This window comes from Rattus rattus, chromosome 6 (assembly GCF_011064425.1).
Source record: "Rattus rattus isolate New Zealand chromosome 6, Rrattus_CSIRO_v1, whole genome shotgun sequence".
NCBI classification, from domain to species: domain Eukaryota; kingdom Metazoa; phylum Chordata; class Mammalia; order Rodentia; family Muridae; genus Rattus; species Rattus rattus.
In genome coordinates this window covers 36,025,291-36,041,009 of record NC_046159.1, presented here as the reverse complement: position 1 = coordinate 36,041,009, position 15,719 = coordinate 36,025,291, and positions in this window count along the sequence as shown.

Sequence of the window (15,719 nt, the reverse complement as noted above, 5' to 3'; positions counted from 1 at the left end):
GTGTGTGTGTGTGTGTGTGTGTGTGTGTGTGTGTGTGTGTGTGTGTTTGTGTGTGTGCGTGCGCGCGCCCGTGCGCGCGCATATGCTCACATGCATGGACACCAACTATGTTCCCAGTGCCCCAGAGGCCAGAAGAAGGGACATCAGATCCCCTGGAACTGGAGATTCAGATGGAATCTTCAGGGTGGATGCTGGAAAGTAAACCCTGGTCCTTTGCAAGAGCAGCGAATGTTCTGGAGCACTGGGCATTTTCTCAGCCATGTAGCTCTTAAATTTAACTGAGACAGAAACATGCCCTGAGCAGGTGGGGCATACCTATTAAATGAGACTGATATGTCAAAGCTTCTAAGCAGCTTTTTGGACTCAAATGTTTAAATCCTTTCATTTTCTTTTCTGTAATCCTTCTTATAGAAAATATTGCTATTCCTTGGGATCCCTGAAATAGACACTTTGGCTTGGAGATTTCATGATGTCCTCAAATTTTGTGTTCATTTACAAAACAAGTCAACATTACCAAATTCAAGTCTGGTCTTCTCCCTAATTTTCTTTGTTCTTCCTTTGTTTTTCTTTCTCTCATCTTTTCAGTGTTGTGAATATTAATACCTAGAACCTCCTCCATGCTAAACAAGTAGCCAGGTTGCTGAAATGCATCCCCAGTCCTTATATCCTATTAAAATAACAGCATTCTCTGTACAGTGATTTAAAAATTTTCCAGCATGTCTGGTCTTTTTTTTCTCTCTGTGTCTCTGTGTCTCTGTGTCTCTGTGTCTCTGTTTCTCTCACACACACTTACACCTCTCTCTCTCTCTCTCTCTCTCTCTCTCTCTCTCTCTCACTCTCTCTCTCTGTTTCTCCTAGTAATGAACCATTAAACACTACATTTCTTTGAATGTGTATCTTTATTTTTATTGAAGAAAGGTCTGGTTCCTTCAAATGGCGGTTGCAGATTTTCACAGGTTCTGTAGACACTTTGTGAGGCGTGCCATATGCGATTGTATATCTCCCCTGGGTGAGTCACATTTTCTTCAACGTATTTGAATCTCTTCCTGTTTGTTCAAATGTCTCTGTAATATGCCAACATTTGAATGACTGTTTGTCCTACTTGGGTTCTGCTGTCTTTTCAGAATCCTAGACTACATTTTTATTTTTTATAGGGTCCAGAATATTCTTAATCATCCTATTCAAAATCTGCTTTCCTTTTTTTCTTTCTGCTTTTTATCATTTAGTTCAACATAAAGGTGAGTATATGATATATGTATGCTTCTCTACTTAACATTTTTCTAACAATGTCATTTTACTTAACTGAAGTAAAGCAGTTACAAACTTACCAAGGTGCAAATGCTACTATGGGAGCAAAGAGAGTGATAGGAATTTCTGATCTCAACAATCACAAATGTTGGGGTATTTACACAGAAACATCTCTTTGTGTGACAATCATAAATCCTTCTGCTTTATATATCATGGAAATTATACCAGTGTTGGGAGCAATGCCCTTGAAGCCCTCCATTATTGATGTTATTATTATGGTTAGAATTAAGTATGGGTTCATGGAAAACCCCCAGCCAGCTGCAGAGGGCCACAAATGTGATGGTCAAAATGAATAAAATAATATGATGTTAAGACACCCAATGTGATGGCCTGTAACCTTTCTGAAAAACCAACATCCTGTTATTCAATAGATATGACAAACCTGTGAGGCCTTTCTGACATCCTGTCAACATCAGCCTATTCCTGACCCACCACGAATATTTCCGTCCTGGCCTGCGTAAATCGTTCTTACTTCCCCCCCTCCTCTGTCACCCCCTGTTATGGTATAAATTCAGCCTGGGGAGGAAAAATAAAATTGTTGCACCTTGATCAGACTCTTGTCTTGGCGTCCTTCTTGTGCCTCATTCTACCCCTTCCAGGCACTCTATACCCCTCGTTGATATATACACTCAGAAGATGAGAAATGTATTTTCTTAGGGTTATACACTCCTTAATAAATAAAAAGTGGCATTCCCTATTGGAGCGAACATTTCTTTTGGTAACCACTGCTTTTAGTAGCCATGCAAATTCCCATCTTCATTACCTTCTTTTCAAAGTCTCAGGCCTATCTTGATAAAAGAAAAGGAATAAGTAAGTAACAGGAATTCAGTGATCCTTGGTTCAGAAAGTAACACCTGGATGCACTCAGCTTCAGAGAAAGATTGAGTCTATGAATACTTAAAATGTCTGTACTATATCTAAAATGAAAAATTGCACTATTGCTAATATAAAATGTTGTCTTTGACAGTACTTAGAACTTAAACACATAGGTGAACTAAGTCCTACCACTCTCCAGATACATGGAGTGAGTCAACCAAATGTATAATAGTTTAGTATGTTAATGTTCATGTCTTTAAATGAAAATTATACATTAATGATCAGCTTAAGTAGTTTTAATTTATTAAAATCTATAGTCTGAGTCCCAGAGGATTATAACATGGTGCCACAATGTCATCTGAAAATGCAAAATCACTTTCTTCAGTGGAGTAGGCAGAATTCAGTCTCTTTTCACCTTTATAGAATTTTTAGAAGATTGGGCACTTGGACTTCTTCCATTCATGATATGAGCGGTGGTAAGCTGACAGAAACAATTTCTTTTTATTTACTGGCCATTACAGTTGTAAAATATGGCACACACAAGTCTCACATAAATCAGTGCACCTTAGATGAATGTGCCCTGAGAGAGGCATTCTGCCAAGGTTGCCTCACCTCAGACTCGTGTCTCTGTAGAATTCTTGCCCTGTCTTTGTCAACCTTTCTTAATTTTTAATTCTGAACAATCCTCCACCAGAAGGCATGAATACAGGCCCGTGGCTTTTAGGATGGACAGGCCTCAGGGGGAAAAGCTACTGTATCATCTCTGTCAAGATTCTCCTTGCAGATATTGGGGAGGCGATTAAAACTTCCTGCAGTGAGGGTCTCTATTATTAAATCTTTAAAATGGGTGTTCTTAGATCTAGTGATTTTAAACTCCTTTTAAAGATGATATCACTCTATGTCATTGTTCTTTTTTTTAAATGTGTGCTTACAGGTTCTGGTGGTCTCCAGTACAAAGAGATGGTAATTGTAGATTTACTTTAATATATCAGAGTCTACTTACTCTTTTATTTGACAATACAGTCAAAAGCCCAAACAACCTGGCTCACTACAAATGGAATGGAATAAACTGGGCAAATGAGTGCCTAGAGAGACTTCAAACGATATACCCAGATCTACCCTTATATTGGAAAATGAAAAAGAGATATTAAAGACAACCTCAAGACAGAAGGTAAAGCAAACAGAAAACTAAGTATATGTATTTAAATGTGTTGGCTTTGTACAGTCAGTTGGGTGGTAGTATGGGTCAGTGGGATTGAGGATCTGTTCATCCTGGATGTGTTTTCAGTATCTGTTTGAGTCTCTGTGTTCTTCACAGAGCTGGCCACTCTTAGGGAACATATCTTTGACTCTTAATTTCTCTGGTTTTTAGTTTCCTAATGCTTCACTGAGGCTTTTGTTCTGCAATACAGAGACTATGAAAAAAATGTATACAATAACACAAGAAGCAATAGACCAGCTACATTGGCTCATGCAGTCAGGATTATGGCTTTGCACATGCCACTTCTCAGCTATGTCTTGATGAAGTTTTAGGATGTTTTTTGTAAGGGAGGCATCAGTAGAACAGCATGTGTTTTGAGTCATGGAGATCACCTGTATAAGAAATGAGTGAATAGCATTTGATGTGACCAGATGACTAAACCCACTCTGCATGAGAATCACTTATATAGCAGTGTTAATTCAAAGTACGCTGTATGTCACATAATATAGGTGACAGACATATGCTTATATACCACAGACAGCAACTCCTGCCTGTTGCATTTATTTTATAATATTACAGAAAGAAAATATACAAATTAGTCAAATAGATACATAGTTTATCAGGTGGACTGAGCCTCACAAGACAATGAAAGCAGCTGGAGTCTAAGGGGAGGAAATGTCTTGGCTAAGATGTTGATGAAGTTAAGATTTCAGGTTAGTATCTGGTCCAATTGTATGACTAATTCCAGGACAATGAAATGAAGCCTAAAGTAGAAGACTGAATGTAACCTGTTATCCTAGGTTTGGTCTACTTGACCTACCTGGGAAGTGGGAACCTTATTTGAAGAATTTCTTCCACCAGATTGGAGTCAGCATATCTGTGATTGCTTAAATATACTCAGCCCAGAGACGAGCACTATAGGAGGTGAGGCCTTGTTGGAGTAGTTGTGTCACTATAAGTGTGGGCTTCAAGACCCTCTTCCTAGGTGCCTGGAAGTCAGCCTTCTAGTAGCAGCCTTCAGAGGAAGATATAGAACTCTCAGCTCTGCCTGCACTGTGCCTGCCTAGAAGCTACCATACTTCTACCATTGATGATAAATGACTGAATCTCTGAACCTGCAAGCTCAATTAAAACCCCAATTAAATGTTGTCCTTTAGAAGACTTGACTCGGTCATGATATCTGTTTACAGCAGTAAGACAATATTTATGGGGCTATACATCGCACTGCTGGCCGTGTTCTCCTGGGAGGCAGTAGATTTTGGTTGTGTAGGAAGCTGGGCAAGTTGGAAACAAGTCAACCTCCTCTTGCTCTCTCTGCTTCAGTTCCTGATTCCAGTTTCTGGCTTTGAGTTTTCTTTGAAGTTAATGAATTATATTTTTTTTCTTTTCTGAGTTGTTTTTGGGACAGTGTTTATCACAGTAACAGAAAACAATTGAAAACATCTTGTTTAGAAAGTGCTTGGAGAACCTCTTCCACTTTTGTCTCATGAGTGCTGTGCTGGATGGTTCATCTGCAATGATGCTATCTGCTCTCAGAGTCCCCGCCTTCTGCCTGGTCTCCCTTTTCATTTTTTACAGTGCTACTTCTTCACACAGCATATAGTATATCTTACAGACGTGTATAATTCATATATCTTCATAGATTAAAATACATAATTTGTCAATGATTTTTCTGTTTTCTTATTTCCTAAACACCTGCTAAAACATTCTGACAATAGTAGGCATTCAATACTTATTTGAGGTAGATAGAATGGGAGAGCAAATTCATGTAGTATGATAGCAAGACTAATTTTTAAGGCACATCGGTTGTTGTATGGCTAGGATCCCAACCCTTGACAGTAAAAGATAAGAGGCTCGTAGTTCAAAAAATTAACTGGAGCTAAACTGCAAGTTCGAGCCATCCTAGGCTACATGTGACCCTTTTCCCCTGTAAATGTAACATTTTGTGGATGATGTTGATGCAAGAATAACTGTCCTTAAATGATTCAAATTATTTGCAAACCTTTGCAATGACATGATAAAATGAAAATAACACTATTTCCCCAAATTAAAATCATTGCAAAAATTGCACAAATTGAGATAGCATTCAAAGCTCCTACTCTGTATATCAGTCTGACAATGTGACATCCTTCTGCATATTGTTGGTCATTATTGTGCTTGTTTGACTGATTTGTCATCCCCAGATGGTCAGCTGGGCTCAGCAAATATCCAGCAAACAGCAGACAAATGCTGTGGATTGGCATTGCAGAAAAGGTTTTCAGATCCGAGTCCTTGCCCTGAGTTCCTTATCTGAGGTCTTGATTTCAGGCATGGAACCTCTAGTGTTCCAACCTCATTCCACATTTGAGGTGTCAAAGATTGCCTCTCCTCCTCCCCCCTCCTTCCCCTCTCCCTCTCTCCCTGTTGTCTCTTTTTATTTCAATACAGAGTCTCATGGGAACGACAACAGTTCTTAACAATCTTATGGTAAGTAATAGTCTAGCATAGAAAGGGAAAATATCATTGAGTAGTTAAGGAAATTTTAATTTTTTTTTCTTTTTCCTCCTTTTTTCCTAAATACTACTGTTTCAAAAATTGAGTTTAAAAACCCCACTGCTGAAATATAGACTAATCATGTGTGAAGATGGTCCTAATGAGATATATTTCATTTGCTCTGTGATATTACTTTAGAGTGAATGGGATTAAAAATCAAAGAATTCTATGCTTAAGAAGAGTAAGCACAGGGAGATAGGAAGAGTTTAGAACTAGGAACTGAGTCCCAGGAGAGGTAAGACAGTGGATGCTTTAAACCCTCAGGTGAGATTTAGTAAAAATATCACTTTTAGGCCTCACTGGCGCTAATATGGATGCTTTTCAATTTCCAGGGATTCTCTTTTGCTTTTCAGATTAAAATGGAAAGAATCTATAGTCTCCATGTTGAAATCCCCGAAGAGGTTGAAAGTAGTCAACCCTCCCCTGCAGGCCAAGCAGTTCTTTTTCATCCCAAAGTAATTTGGCCCAGGGCTGCAGAATACTTCTAGCCTTCCTGAAAGCTGCTGGGAGCAGAACTGAAAGGCATTTGTTCTGCCTTTCATTTTCTGGCCTTGCCACCGCTCAGCCTTTGGGGCAAACATGTCAGCTCAGGAGGTTTCACCTGAACTCTGGTTTCTTCTGGAAAATTCAGTGCAAAAACTAATCTCAATATGGTGTTTTTCTTGGTCACAAGCTTATTTTATTTTTACTTCATTTTATTAAGCATTATTTTTATGTAAGCAGGATCTATATGTGTGAATACTAACACAAAATGTTATGATGCACATGTAAAGGCTCCGAGGATATCCAGTTTTTCCTTCCAGGTTGAGTCCCAATGTTGAACTCAGCCCTATCAGGCACTCTGTTCCAAAGAACTAACTCTCAGGATTAGTTTTTTCTGGCAATACTGCCCAGAAGGAAATGGCAGCTCAGTGTGTCTGTCTGTCTGTCTGTGTGTGTGTGTGTGTGTGTGTGTGTGTGTGTGTGTGTGTATGGTGTGTGTGTGTGTGTGTGTGTGTGTGTGTATCTATCTATTTATCTAAGGGCTGTATGTGTGTGTATCTATGTATGTGTGCATGTTTATCTCATGTGTGTGTTTTGTGTATGTATGCCAGGCCAGTTAATGTATATACTATGAAAGCTAGGAAATGTCTTTGAATGTCTAGCTTAGTGTTTGTTTGGTTGTTGGTTTACTTACTAATTTATTAATTTACTGTGACAGGATCTTTCATTTGTCAGAATTTGCTAATTTAGCAAAGTAGACAGGTACTGAGGAATTTTTTTTCCATCTTTCCTTTCCAAGTGTTTGGAATCTGCAAAGTTATGCACCATTATACCATATTTTTTTCATATGGGTTCTAGAACAAACTCAGGTCCTTGCACAGCTATATTTTTGCAACTGAACCTCTCCTCAGCCCCAATTCTGTTTGTTTTAACTTAATTTTCTGTCTATCCTACAGTCTTTCTTCTTTCTAGTCTTCTCCATTCCTCACTCCCTAAGAAAGGCAAAGTATACTTTTTTATCTTTTGAAGTTGAATGGGAGATTATCTAATAAGGGGGAAAGGTTTGTCATTTAGAGTCTTCTAGAGCAGGGAGGCCAATCAACTGATGTAATACCTATCTATAAGTTGAAATTAAATAAGTCTTAGGATATATGCTTAAATAAGAAGAGTACATAAGAAATGAGCCCTCATTCCAAAAGACAAAGAAAAATGCAATACTTTAAGGGTTTCTAAAATTTACTTACACTCCTATTTATCTGCATCAAGGAGGGAGACAAGTGCCTAGACACATACATAGAAGTCAGAGGCACCCCTTTAGAAATGATTTGTTTTCAACTACCATAGAGCAGTGTTAAGTCTGGAGTGTTAAAGGGTTCTGGTCATAGGGATTTGTGGCAGTGCCTACACTGTGTTCTCTCTCAAGTCTATGATGTAAGACTTTGAGGAAACATACATAGTGATGAGTAAAAGAAAAAAATTGACCTGCCATGAGATAATATAACTGAGATAAATAATACAATTAATACAAAACTTGTAAAACAAAAAATCTAGCTGCCATTTAGAAGGTACTTAAATGCCAAAAAGTGGGGCAAGGAAAAACTCCAAACATCATCACAGTAAAGAAATTAACCATGACACTCAAAACCATTTGGAAAAATGTTGCATTACAGAGAGAATTTATTCAAAGGCGGTGTCTCCAGCAAAACATGCAATGTATTTCTGGAGATGTATGTTAGTATAAGTCTTTTATCTGTTTTAACTGCAGTGGGAATTCATGGGGGATATTTCAGCTTGCCAGTGTCACAAGGCTCAGTCTTCCTTGTTCAAAACCCAACTATATCTATGATTATCAGAAATGAATAAGTATTCTATGATAAAAGATGAGAACTTTCTAAAATATGATCACATGTACTGGTGCTAGAATCATAGCATTGGGGGTGGGGGAATAGAAGAGAGGAAAAGTTCATTAAATAGAAAACGTTAGGGTGGATTTTGTACTTAGATTAATGGTTTTCAGATGATTACCTCAATAGAGTTTTTTTGTCCAAACGAGAGAATAGAGTTTGTTTTGTTTTGTTTTTTGGGGAGTGTGTGTTTGCATTTTGTTTTCTAGCACATAGTAGACAGGGGCCAGAGAAACTGTAGAAATGTCAGCAGAACATCTTGAAAACACAGAGTTGATATTATAAAATATTAATGGTGTCTCAAATTTAAAGCTAAAATTAATAAATGAAAGAATACATTTGACATTTGTTTATAGCTCACCATTCTTGTAAGTGTTCAGGACTATTGTGAAGAGGACATGAATGGTTGTAAAAAGTCAGAGATCGTGACTGGACTACAAGAAAATTGTTCTCCAGACATAAAGCAGGTAGCCACACATATGAATTCAAGGAGGTTTTGACAGCAAGCCAAAACCTGAAACAAGAAAAATCCTAGCATAAAGATGACTGTTGAGTACAATGTCCCATCCATAATGAAGGATTTTTTTTTTGACAACTTATAGCAGCTGAGAGAGATGACCAGATTTCTTTAAGGCTGTGTTCCCTAACAAGTTGGCTATGATCCAGTGGATCATCACACATCGCATATATGGGTAGTACAACCGACATGATAGATTTGAGAAGAAGATGATGAAACAAGAAGAAGGAAGGGAAGAAGGAGGAGGAGAAGGAGACAACTTGAGTAAAAAAATAGTAGGTAGATGTGGGAGTTGAATAATGGAAATGAATATGAAATGCAAATGAACAAAATTAGGAAGAACTAATTAAACAGTAATTAAACAGTGATACAGATGCCAATTAGCTCATTTGTCTGAGTCTGATTCCCCATGCTTTTGTTCTTATAAAAGAATAATGTAGGGAATGAAAAGAAATGAAATTGATTATAGGTTATCCAAATATGTGATGTTGTAATACATGTCATTCTTAGTGGTTGTGTTCAGACCCATCACAGGATACGAAATTGGGCATGGGTATAAATTTTAAGAGAGTTTATTTCACTGAAGATCACTGAGAAGACCTTCATCTAAAAGAGTTGTAACTCAAGATCCTCAAGAAACCTATGTCTGGCCTCCCCAGCCAAACCAGACCAGGATGCTGTAGAGCCCGGCCTTTTTCCAGAGATTCTGCTTGATCCTTCCAGCCCAGTAACAGAACCTAGATAGCCTGGGAGAGAAACCAGGACATAGAATTCACAGCTGTCACCTGAATCACACACCATACATTGGTGATCCATAGCAGTAGCAAAATTATAGTTAAAAATAACAATAAAATAATTTATGATGAGGGGTCAGCATACTATGAGGAACTATATTGAACAGGTCAGAGCATTTGTAAGCTGAAAAATCATCAATACAAATGTTTTGATTGTTTTGTTTTCTGTGTGTGACCGTCTTAGTATAGAAGCATTGATGGCTTCCCATATGTGTAAGATGATCTCAATCTGGTTACGTAAAGGTTTGTTTTGCCTCTCCTTTCTACCCTGTGATTAAAGGTGGAACACTTACATATTCTCGGTCAAGTAACATTTTAATATGAGAGATATTTAAACGATTTTAAAATAACCAAATAAATTTCCCAAAAATAGCTTGATGTGTTGCCTTTTATTCAAGTGTGTAGGGAAGAGCTAGGTAAAACGTTGGAAAGTTGTAAGAAATTTTCAGGTGAACACTGATTGGGGTTTAAAAGTAATTTCATTGTGTGGAGAGTCACACAGGAATCTTAGGGAACTTATTGGTCAGGTCTTACTGAAAAGAGGAAGTTGAACTTATAGGTTTGCTAATGGCTGCGTGGACTTTTTCTTCAAGAAGTGTGTGTGTGTGGGGGATGTTGGGGTCGGATCAAGACAAGGATTCCCTTTATATTGTTGGTAAAATGGAGTCCACCATTTGTGCTCAGTCTAGAGGAGCATTTGACATGGTAGACTGTAACCTAATTAGCAGGGTATCCAACAATAAAGAAAATTTGTGTTTTCCAATGATCTTAGGGAACCCCTTTGAAAGGATTGTTCGAACCCCGACAGTATCACAACGACTGCTTGACTTGAAGATGATGAAAGGAAAGAAAGAAAATACATTTAAAAATGTTTCTCCCTCTTACCAGCAACCCTCCCCACCAGTAGATAAAATAGTCAGAAGCAAATGTAATTATGTACAGTAATTATTGAGTCATAAACACATACCATCAGGAACAGGGGCAGCCACCATGTGCAGTAGGAATAGTTGATAAAGAAGAGAGTCAGACATTTGGTCTTGAGCTGGAGGGAGGGAGGTACCAAAAGTTGCCTCACCCTTGACTGTGCAGAATTAATCAAGTGAAACAGTGTGGAGAATTGGGTTTAGAAATGCCCAGAAAATTACTCATCACAGCTGCAATATTGTTAGTGACTCATGCACACATTAAGCAAAGCCATTCTCTCTAGTCATAATTCCAGAGTCTTCCTCAAACTCCTGAGTCAGAGAAATCTGGGGGAGTTTAGGGTACAGAACTTTGGGTTATCTTATTAGTGATTCTCCAGTCATTGTTTGCCTTTTGTGAATTGGATGGTTGTGTGGTCCTAAAATGCATCTGTTGAAAACCAGACCCCAGTGTGATGGCTCTTAGGGATTAGTGCTCCCATTAGAAAAGTATGATCTCATCCTCTGTCTATTTCCCTCTCTGTTCCTCTCTTTATCTCTCTGTCCCTGCCTGTGTATCTGTCTCTTGTCTATTTGTCTGTCTGTCACACACACGCATGCACGCACACACACACACACAGACACACGCACACACCTCTGTGTGCATAATAGAATGAGATGGTGCTTCAAATAGACTCTGGAGTGCTGGACCCACAATCATTGACTTTCCACTGCTTAGAACAGAGAGACTTGCATTACTGAAGCCACCAATCCCTGATGCATTTGGGAGAGCAGCATGAATTAGCTGTGACAAGGCAGAAATCTTTGACATGGGGTGGGTGGAAAAGGCAGATAGATTTCACACACTATAAAGCTATTTCTGTCCTACAACTTCCATTATTTCATGGTTCAAGTGCAATGACAGCATGACTGGTTATGCAACCCAAAATGGTTCTGTTGGGAAGCAACTAGTCTGCATGCCAACCAGGAATCATAAAAGTTGCTAAAGCAGAACAAAGAAGTAGCCTGCTTGCTTTCTCTTGTTCTTGTCTGATTTCTCTTCCTTTCTCTCTTCCTTTTTTGCAAGTCTTATCAACAAAGCATATCAAATTGTAAACTAGTGGATTACATTGGTTAACTACCTATTCATTCCAACTGTTGGCAAATCCTCACATCTAGGTTTAGTGCTGCTAGGGTCTTGCCTGATGTTCAAGAAATGGAAGCAAAGTCTCAATCAGATTATAAACTAGCAAGAAAGTTTTTTAGATTTATTTATTCTATTTTTGTTTTATATGTATTAGAGTTTTGCTTTCTGTGGATGCTGAAATAAAACCTAAAATTGCTTGTAGGAGAAACAAGGGCTCTTAACCTGAGTCATCTCCATACTCTTTTAATATAAATATTATTTAAAAAATAAATATAAATGATCAGAATGTACACAAGGAGACAGGGCCACATGCTAAAGCAAATATAGCTTCATGGGTCAGTGATGATAGTTTGAGGCTCTTGGTGAAGTTCTAGAGACAGAAGGATTTGGTTATTTAGAATACAATTTTTGATAATTTTTTGTTCTATTATAACAAATCCTTTCTTTTGCAATTGGATTAGGTGTGTCTTTTCTCACGATAGTTGTTCCAGATGCATGTGTTACAATGCATCTGTCTTTAATTATGTGCACATCCTTATGTAGAGGCATAAGGGAATTCACCCTTAACAGTCACTTTAGGGCTTAGTTTAGCATGGTCCCTAAAAAAGTTTAAACTGGATCAGACCTACTATTCTTGGACCAGGATGTGTTTAGAATATGTTTGCTAAGTCTGGTGGTCATTAGGAGATGATAAATTATCCTCGTTGCTCATAGATGAATACAAATTGGTCCAGTGAAAATGTGGGTCTGAGGTTGCTAAAGGCATTGTTTGTAGAGGGGTGTGTTGTATAATATGTGCAGTGAAAGGAGCTTGACTTTAGTACATTATTAGAAAAAGGCAGGAATAACTCAAATCCAGAGTCCTAGCTATTAAACTATTCCCTGTGCTTACCTGCATCACAATATCTTGTCTTTACCTTTGCTAATCCACTTAATTCATTGGACATTTCTAGAGTAGATATTATATTGCCTTGTATGATGATATTTAATCTGCACAAAAAAGCTTCATTTAACTTGGCTTTCTTTAGTCTCCTACACTGTAATCTCAGAACCAGAAGTTAGATAAATAGAAATTGAATTGATAGAAATGTCTAGTGGTTTCTAGTATTGTATGACACAAAACTGTTTAGCAAGTTTTTAAAATTACCCAGGATCTTTCTTAGAAAAAAATTCAAATGCTTCCTATTTTAATGGAATAGTTATAAAAAACAATATAAATTAATGCTCAAATAATGAAACAGTAGCATATAGAAATTTTCACTAACATTAAACCAGGAAGGTCCTGGGATAGAATTCAAGAAATGCAAACATTTCCAATTATTCATAAACTCCACAAAGGAATTGGAGTAAACTGGGAGGCTTCACACAGTAGGACATATTTATAAATGCTGTTATCTAGCAGGCCAATTTATTTCCCATAGGAGAATAGGTCAGCCATTCTGACCAGTTTCAGGGAGTTATGGATGAGGACAACAAGTTGTGTGGTAAACATCTGAATCCATAATCTCAGTCTATTTATGAGAAAAGATTCAGGTGAATCCAAATAAAAGGAGTAATTTATGTAGCACATGAGCAGTGCTGACTCGCTAAGCCAGCAAAAACAATAAATGTTTGAGAAGCCATCTAGCCAATGGGGAATCTATGGAAACTAGCCTCTGAGTGAAAGGTGGCATATAGCATTGTATACTAGAATATAAAAACTTAGAAAAAAAATCTGAATTTACATAATGTGCTATTTTAATTCTCAGTTATAACCACTTATGAGTTGCTAATACTAGAGAACAATGGGATGGATATGTCCATATATTGAAAATACATTCAAAAGCAGGTATAGAAATTAAAAAAATCCTGCTCTGAGGAATAGAACTCGAACTCAGATTTAAATTCAGGCCAGGCAGTAGGGTTTCAGAATAGATTTCGCTAACTCATAAGTATCTACCATGAATGAGAGTGAACAAAACCATTTTGTTTTCACGGTTCAACCTTTCAAAGAATCCCCCCAAAATTTCCTCCATTTCCAGAAAGAATTTCATTCCTACCTAGTTATTACAAGTGGTCAAACTATGCCATTGCCATTCATACTGAAAATCCTAGACTGTGAGTCTGAATGCAAACAAACAACAAAAAACAAATCAAACTAAACCACGCCCCCCCAAATGCTGTGCAAGAGCCTGTGACAAGTGCAAAATGATTTATAGAATTTATGGAATTTCTGGAAAGTTAACTCTCCCATATCATGATGCTGCAAAGGTAGGAGTTGAAACAAAACTGGCAACCTGTTTTCTTACCAAAGTCATGTGCAGTAAAATATGTTCTTATTTGGTAGTGGGTACACATGATAAGCACGTTATAAAGGAATAGTCATTAACTTTTGTGATTATGCTGTCTGATGGCTCTCATGCTCCCTTGGTTATCAGGGGTAAAGTAAAGAAGAATAAATTTCCCCAATTGTCTCTGCTATTAACAGAGTTGTCTCAAGTTATCCAGATTTTGTTTTGTATATGAATATGTTTATATGAGAGATTTTCATGCTGAGAGTATGTTTAGTTTATCAAACTAGCCTGGCTTCATCTTTAGAAGTTCGAGTGTCTGGTGCTCCCTCCAAAACCAAAAAATATACTATTTTGATTCCCAGATCCACCTTCTACATTTGTGCTGAAATCTCTTCATGATCCATTTCCATATGGCATAAACAAATATTTTTCCTTGCCTGTCTGATTTCTGTTGGTTCCAACAGAACAATCTGCTACGTATTTTCCAGGTCTTGCTTTCAAAATGATATGTATGGTAGCAATGGGTGTTTCTATTGTTTACGTCACTGGTTTAGGTGATTCACCTTTGGTCAAGCCTCTGAGGATATCTCCAAAAACACATGGGATGATCTTTCCTAAATGTGGAGTGCATGTTCCAACCTCAAACCCAGATAATAGAGTTGCCAGGAAAATGAGCACGCACATGTCTGCCATTTCTTTTCTTATTTTGGAGCAAAATGACTATGTTGTTGCTATACCTTGAATTAAAAAACAAGATTCCAGCTTCCAGGCTTTTCTGAAGACTCGTAAACTATCTTCCAGAGAGATTTTTTAGCTTAATATCAGTTAACAACTGCCCTGACGTCCAACTTTTGTATTAAGTAGCCGGTTGATTTCAGCCTTCCCAGTGTCCATGCAGCCAGTAAAAGGACAATCCAGCCTACTGTAAAAGCCCTCATGAATAAATCTCCAATAATATTTTTATTTTAATACTGTTCCTATTGCGAGCAACTACTTAAAGAACAGAAATAAATTTTCAAGGGAAATATATTTTTAATTTTTAATAGTTGTCTGCTCAGATGGATAAGGCACCAAGTGTACAAATGTTCTTGGAGAGTCCAAATGATGGATAAGTGGAGCTGCTAAGGGGGGTGTTGGAAACCAAACTCAGGTCGCTGAAGAGCAGCAGGTACTTTTTAACCACTGAGGATTCTTCCTAGTCCCATAGGAAAGTCTGTTACCCAGGCCCAATTTAAAAATATTCAGGAAAGGAGTAAACAAGATTTTTTTTTATTTTTCTTATTTTGTTTAACAAAAATAGTCACACTATCACACTATTGATAAAAGCTCTGTGCAAACAGCATATAAGAAAGATTAACTCATGAGCATTATGAATGAAGTCAACTCCAAATTATGTCTTTTTTAAACTAATTTATTTTTTTTCACTTTCCAGCCAACAGTAGTCACCCCTGTCAATGTTCTCCCACTACATTCTCCGTCAACCATCCCATCAGTAAGCCTGACCCTTCAGTTCCCCCTCCTCACATACTCCCTGTGTGTTTGACACTGGGACAAAGGATTTAGGTGCATATTCTACATATCAAAGAAGCATACCTTGATCTCCAGGTTCTCCTACTATCCCTCAGTCTCTACCTGGCATACACTATCCCCAACTCTGAACATTCCAGTCCAGGTCCTGGGTTCTTCTCCCAGACTATCTTCTCCATATAACCCAGAACTTTTGCTTCTCCTGCATTCCCCCACCACCGTACCCCTTTCTCTCTATCCCTTATGCATATGTGCTCTTTCTCTCCCCCTTCTTCTCTCTCTTCCTTCCCATGGCAACATCCCTGGCCACCTTCC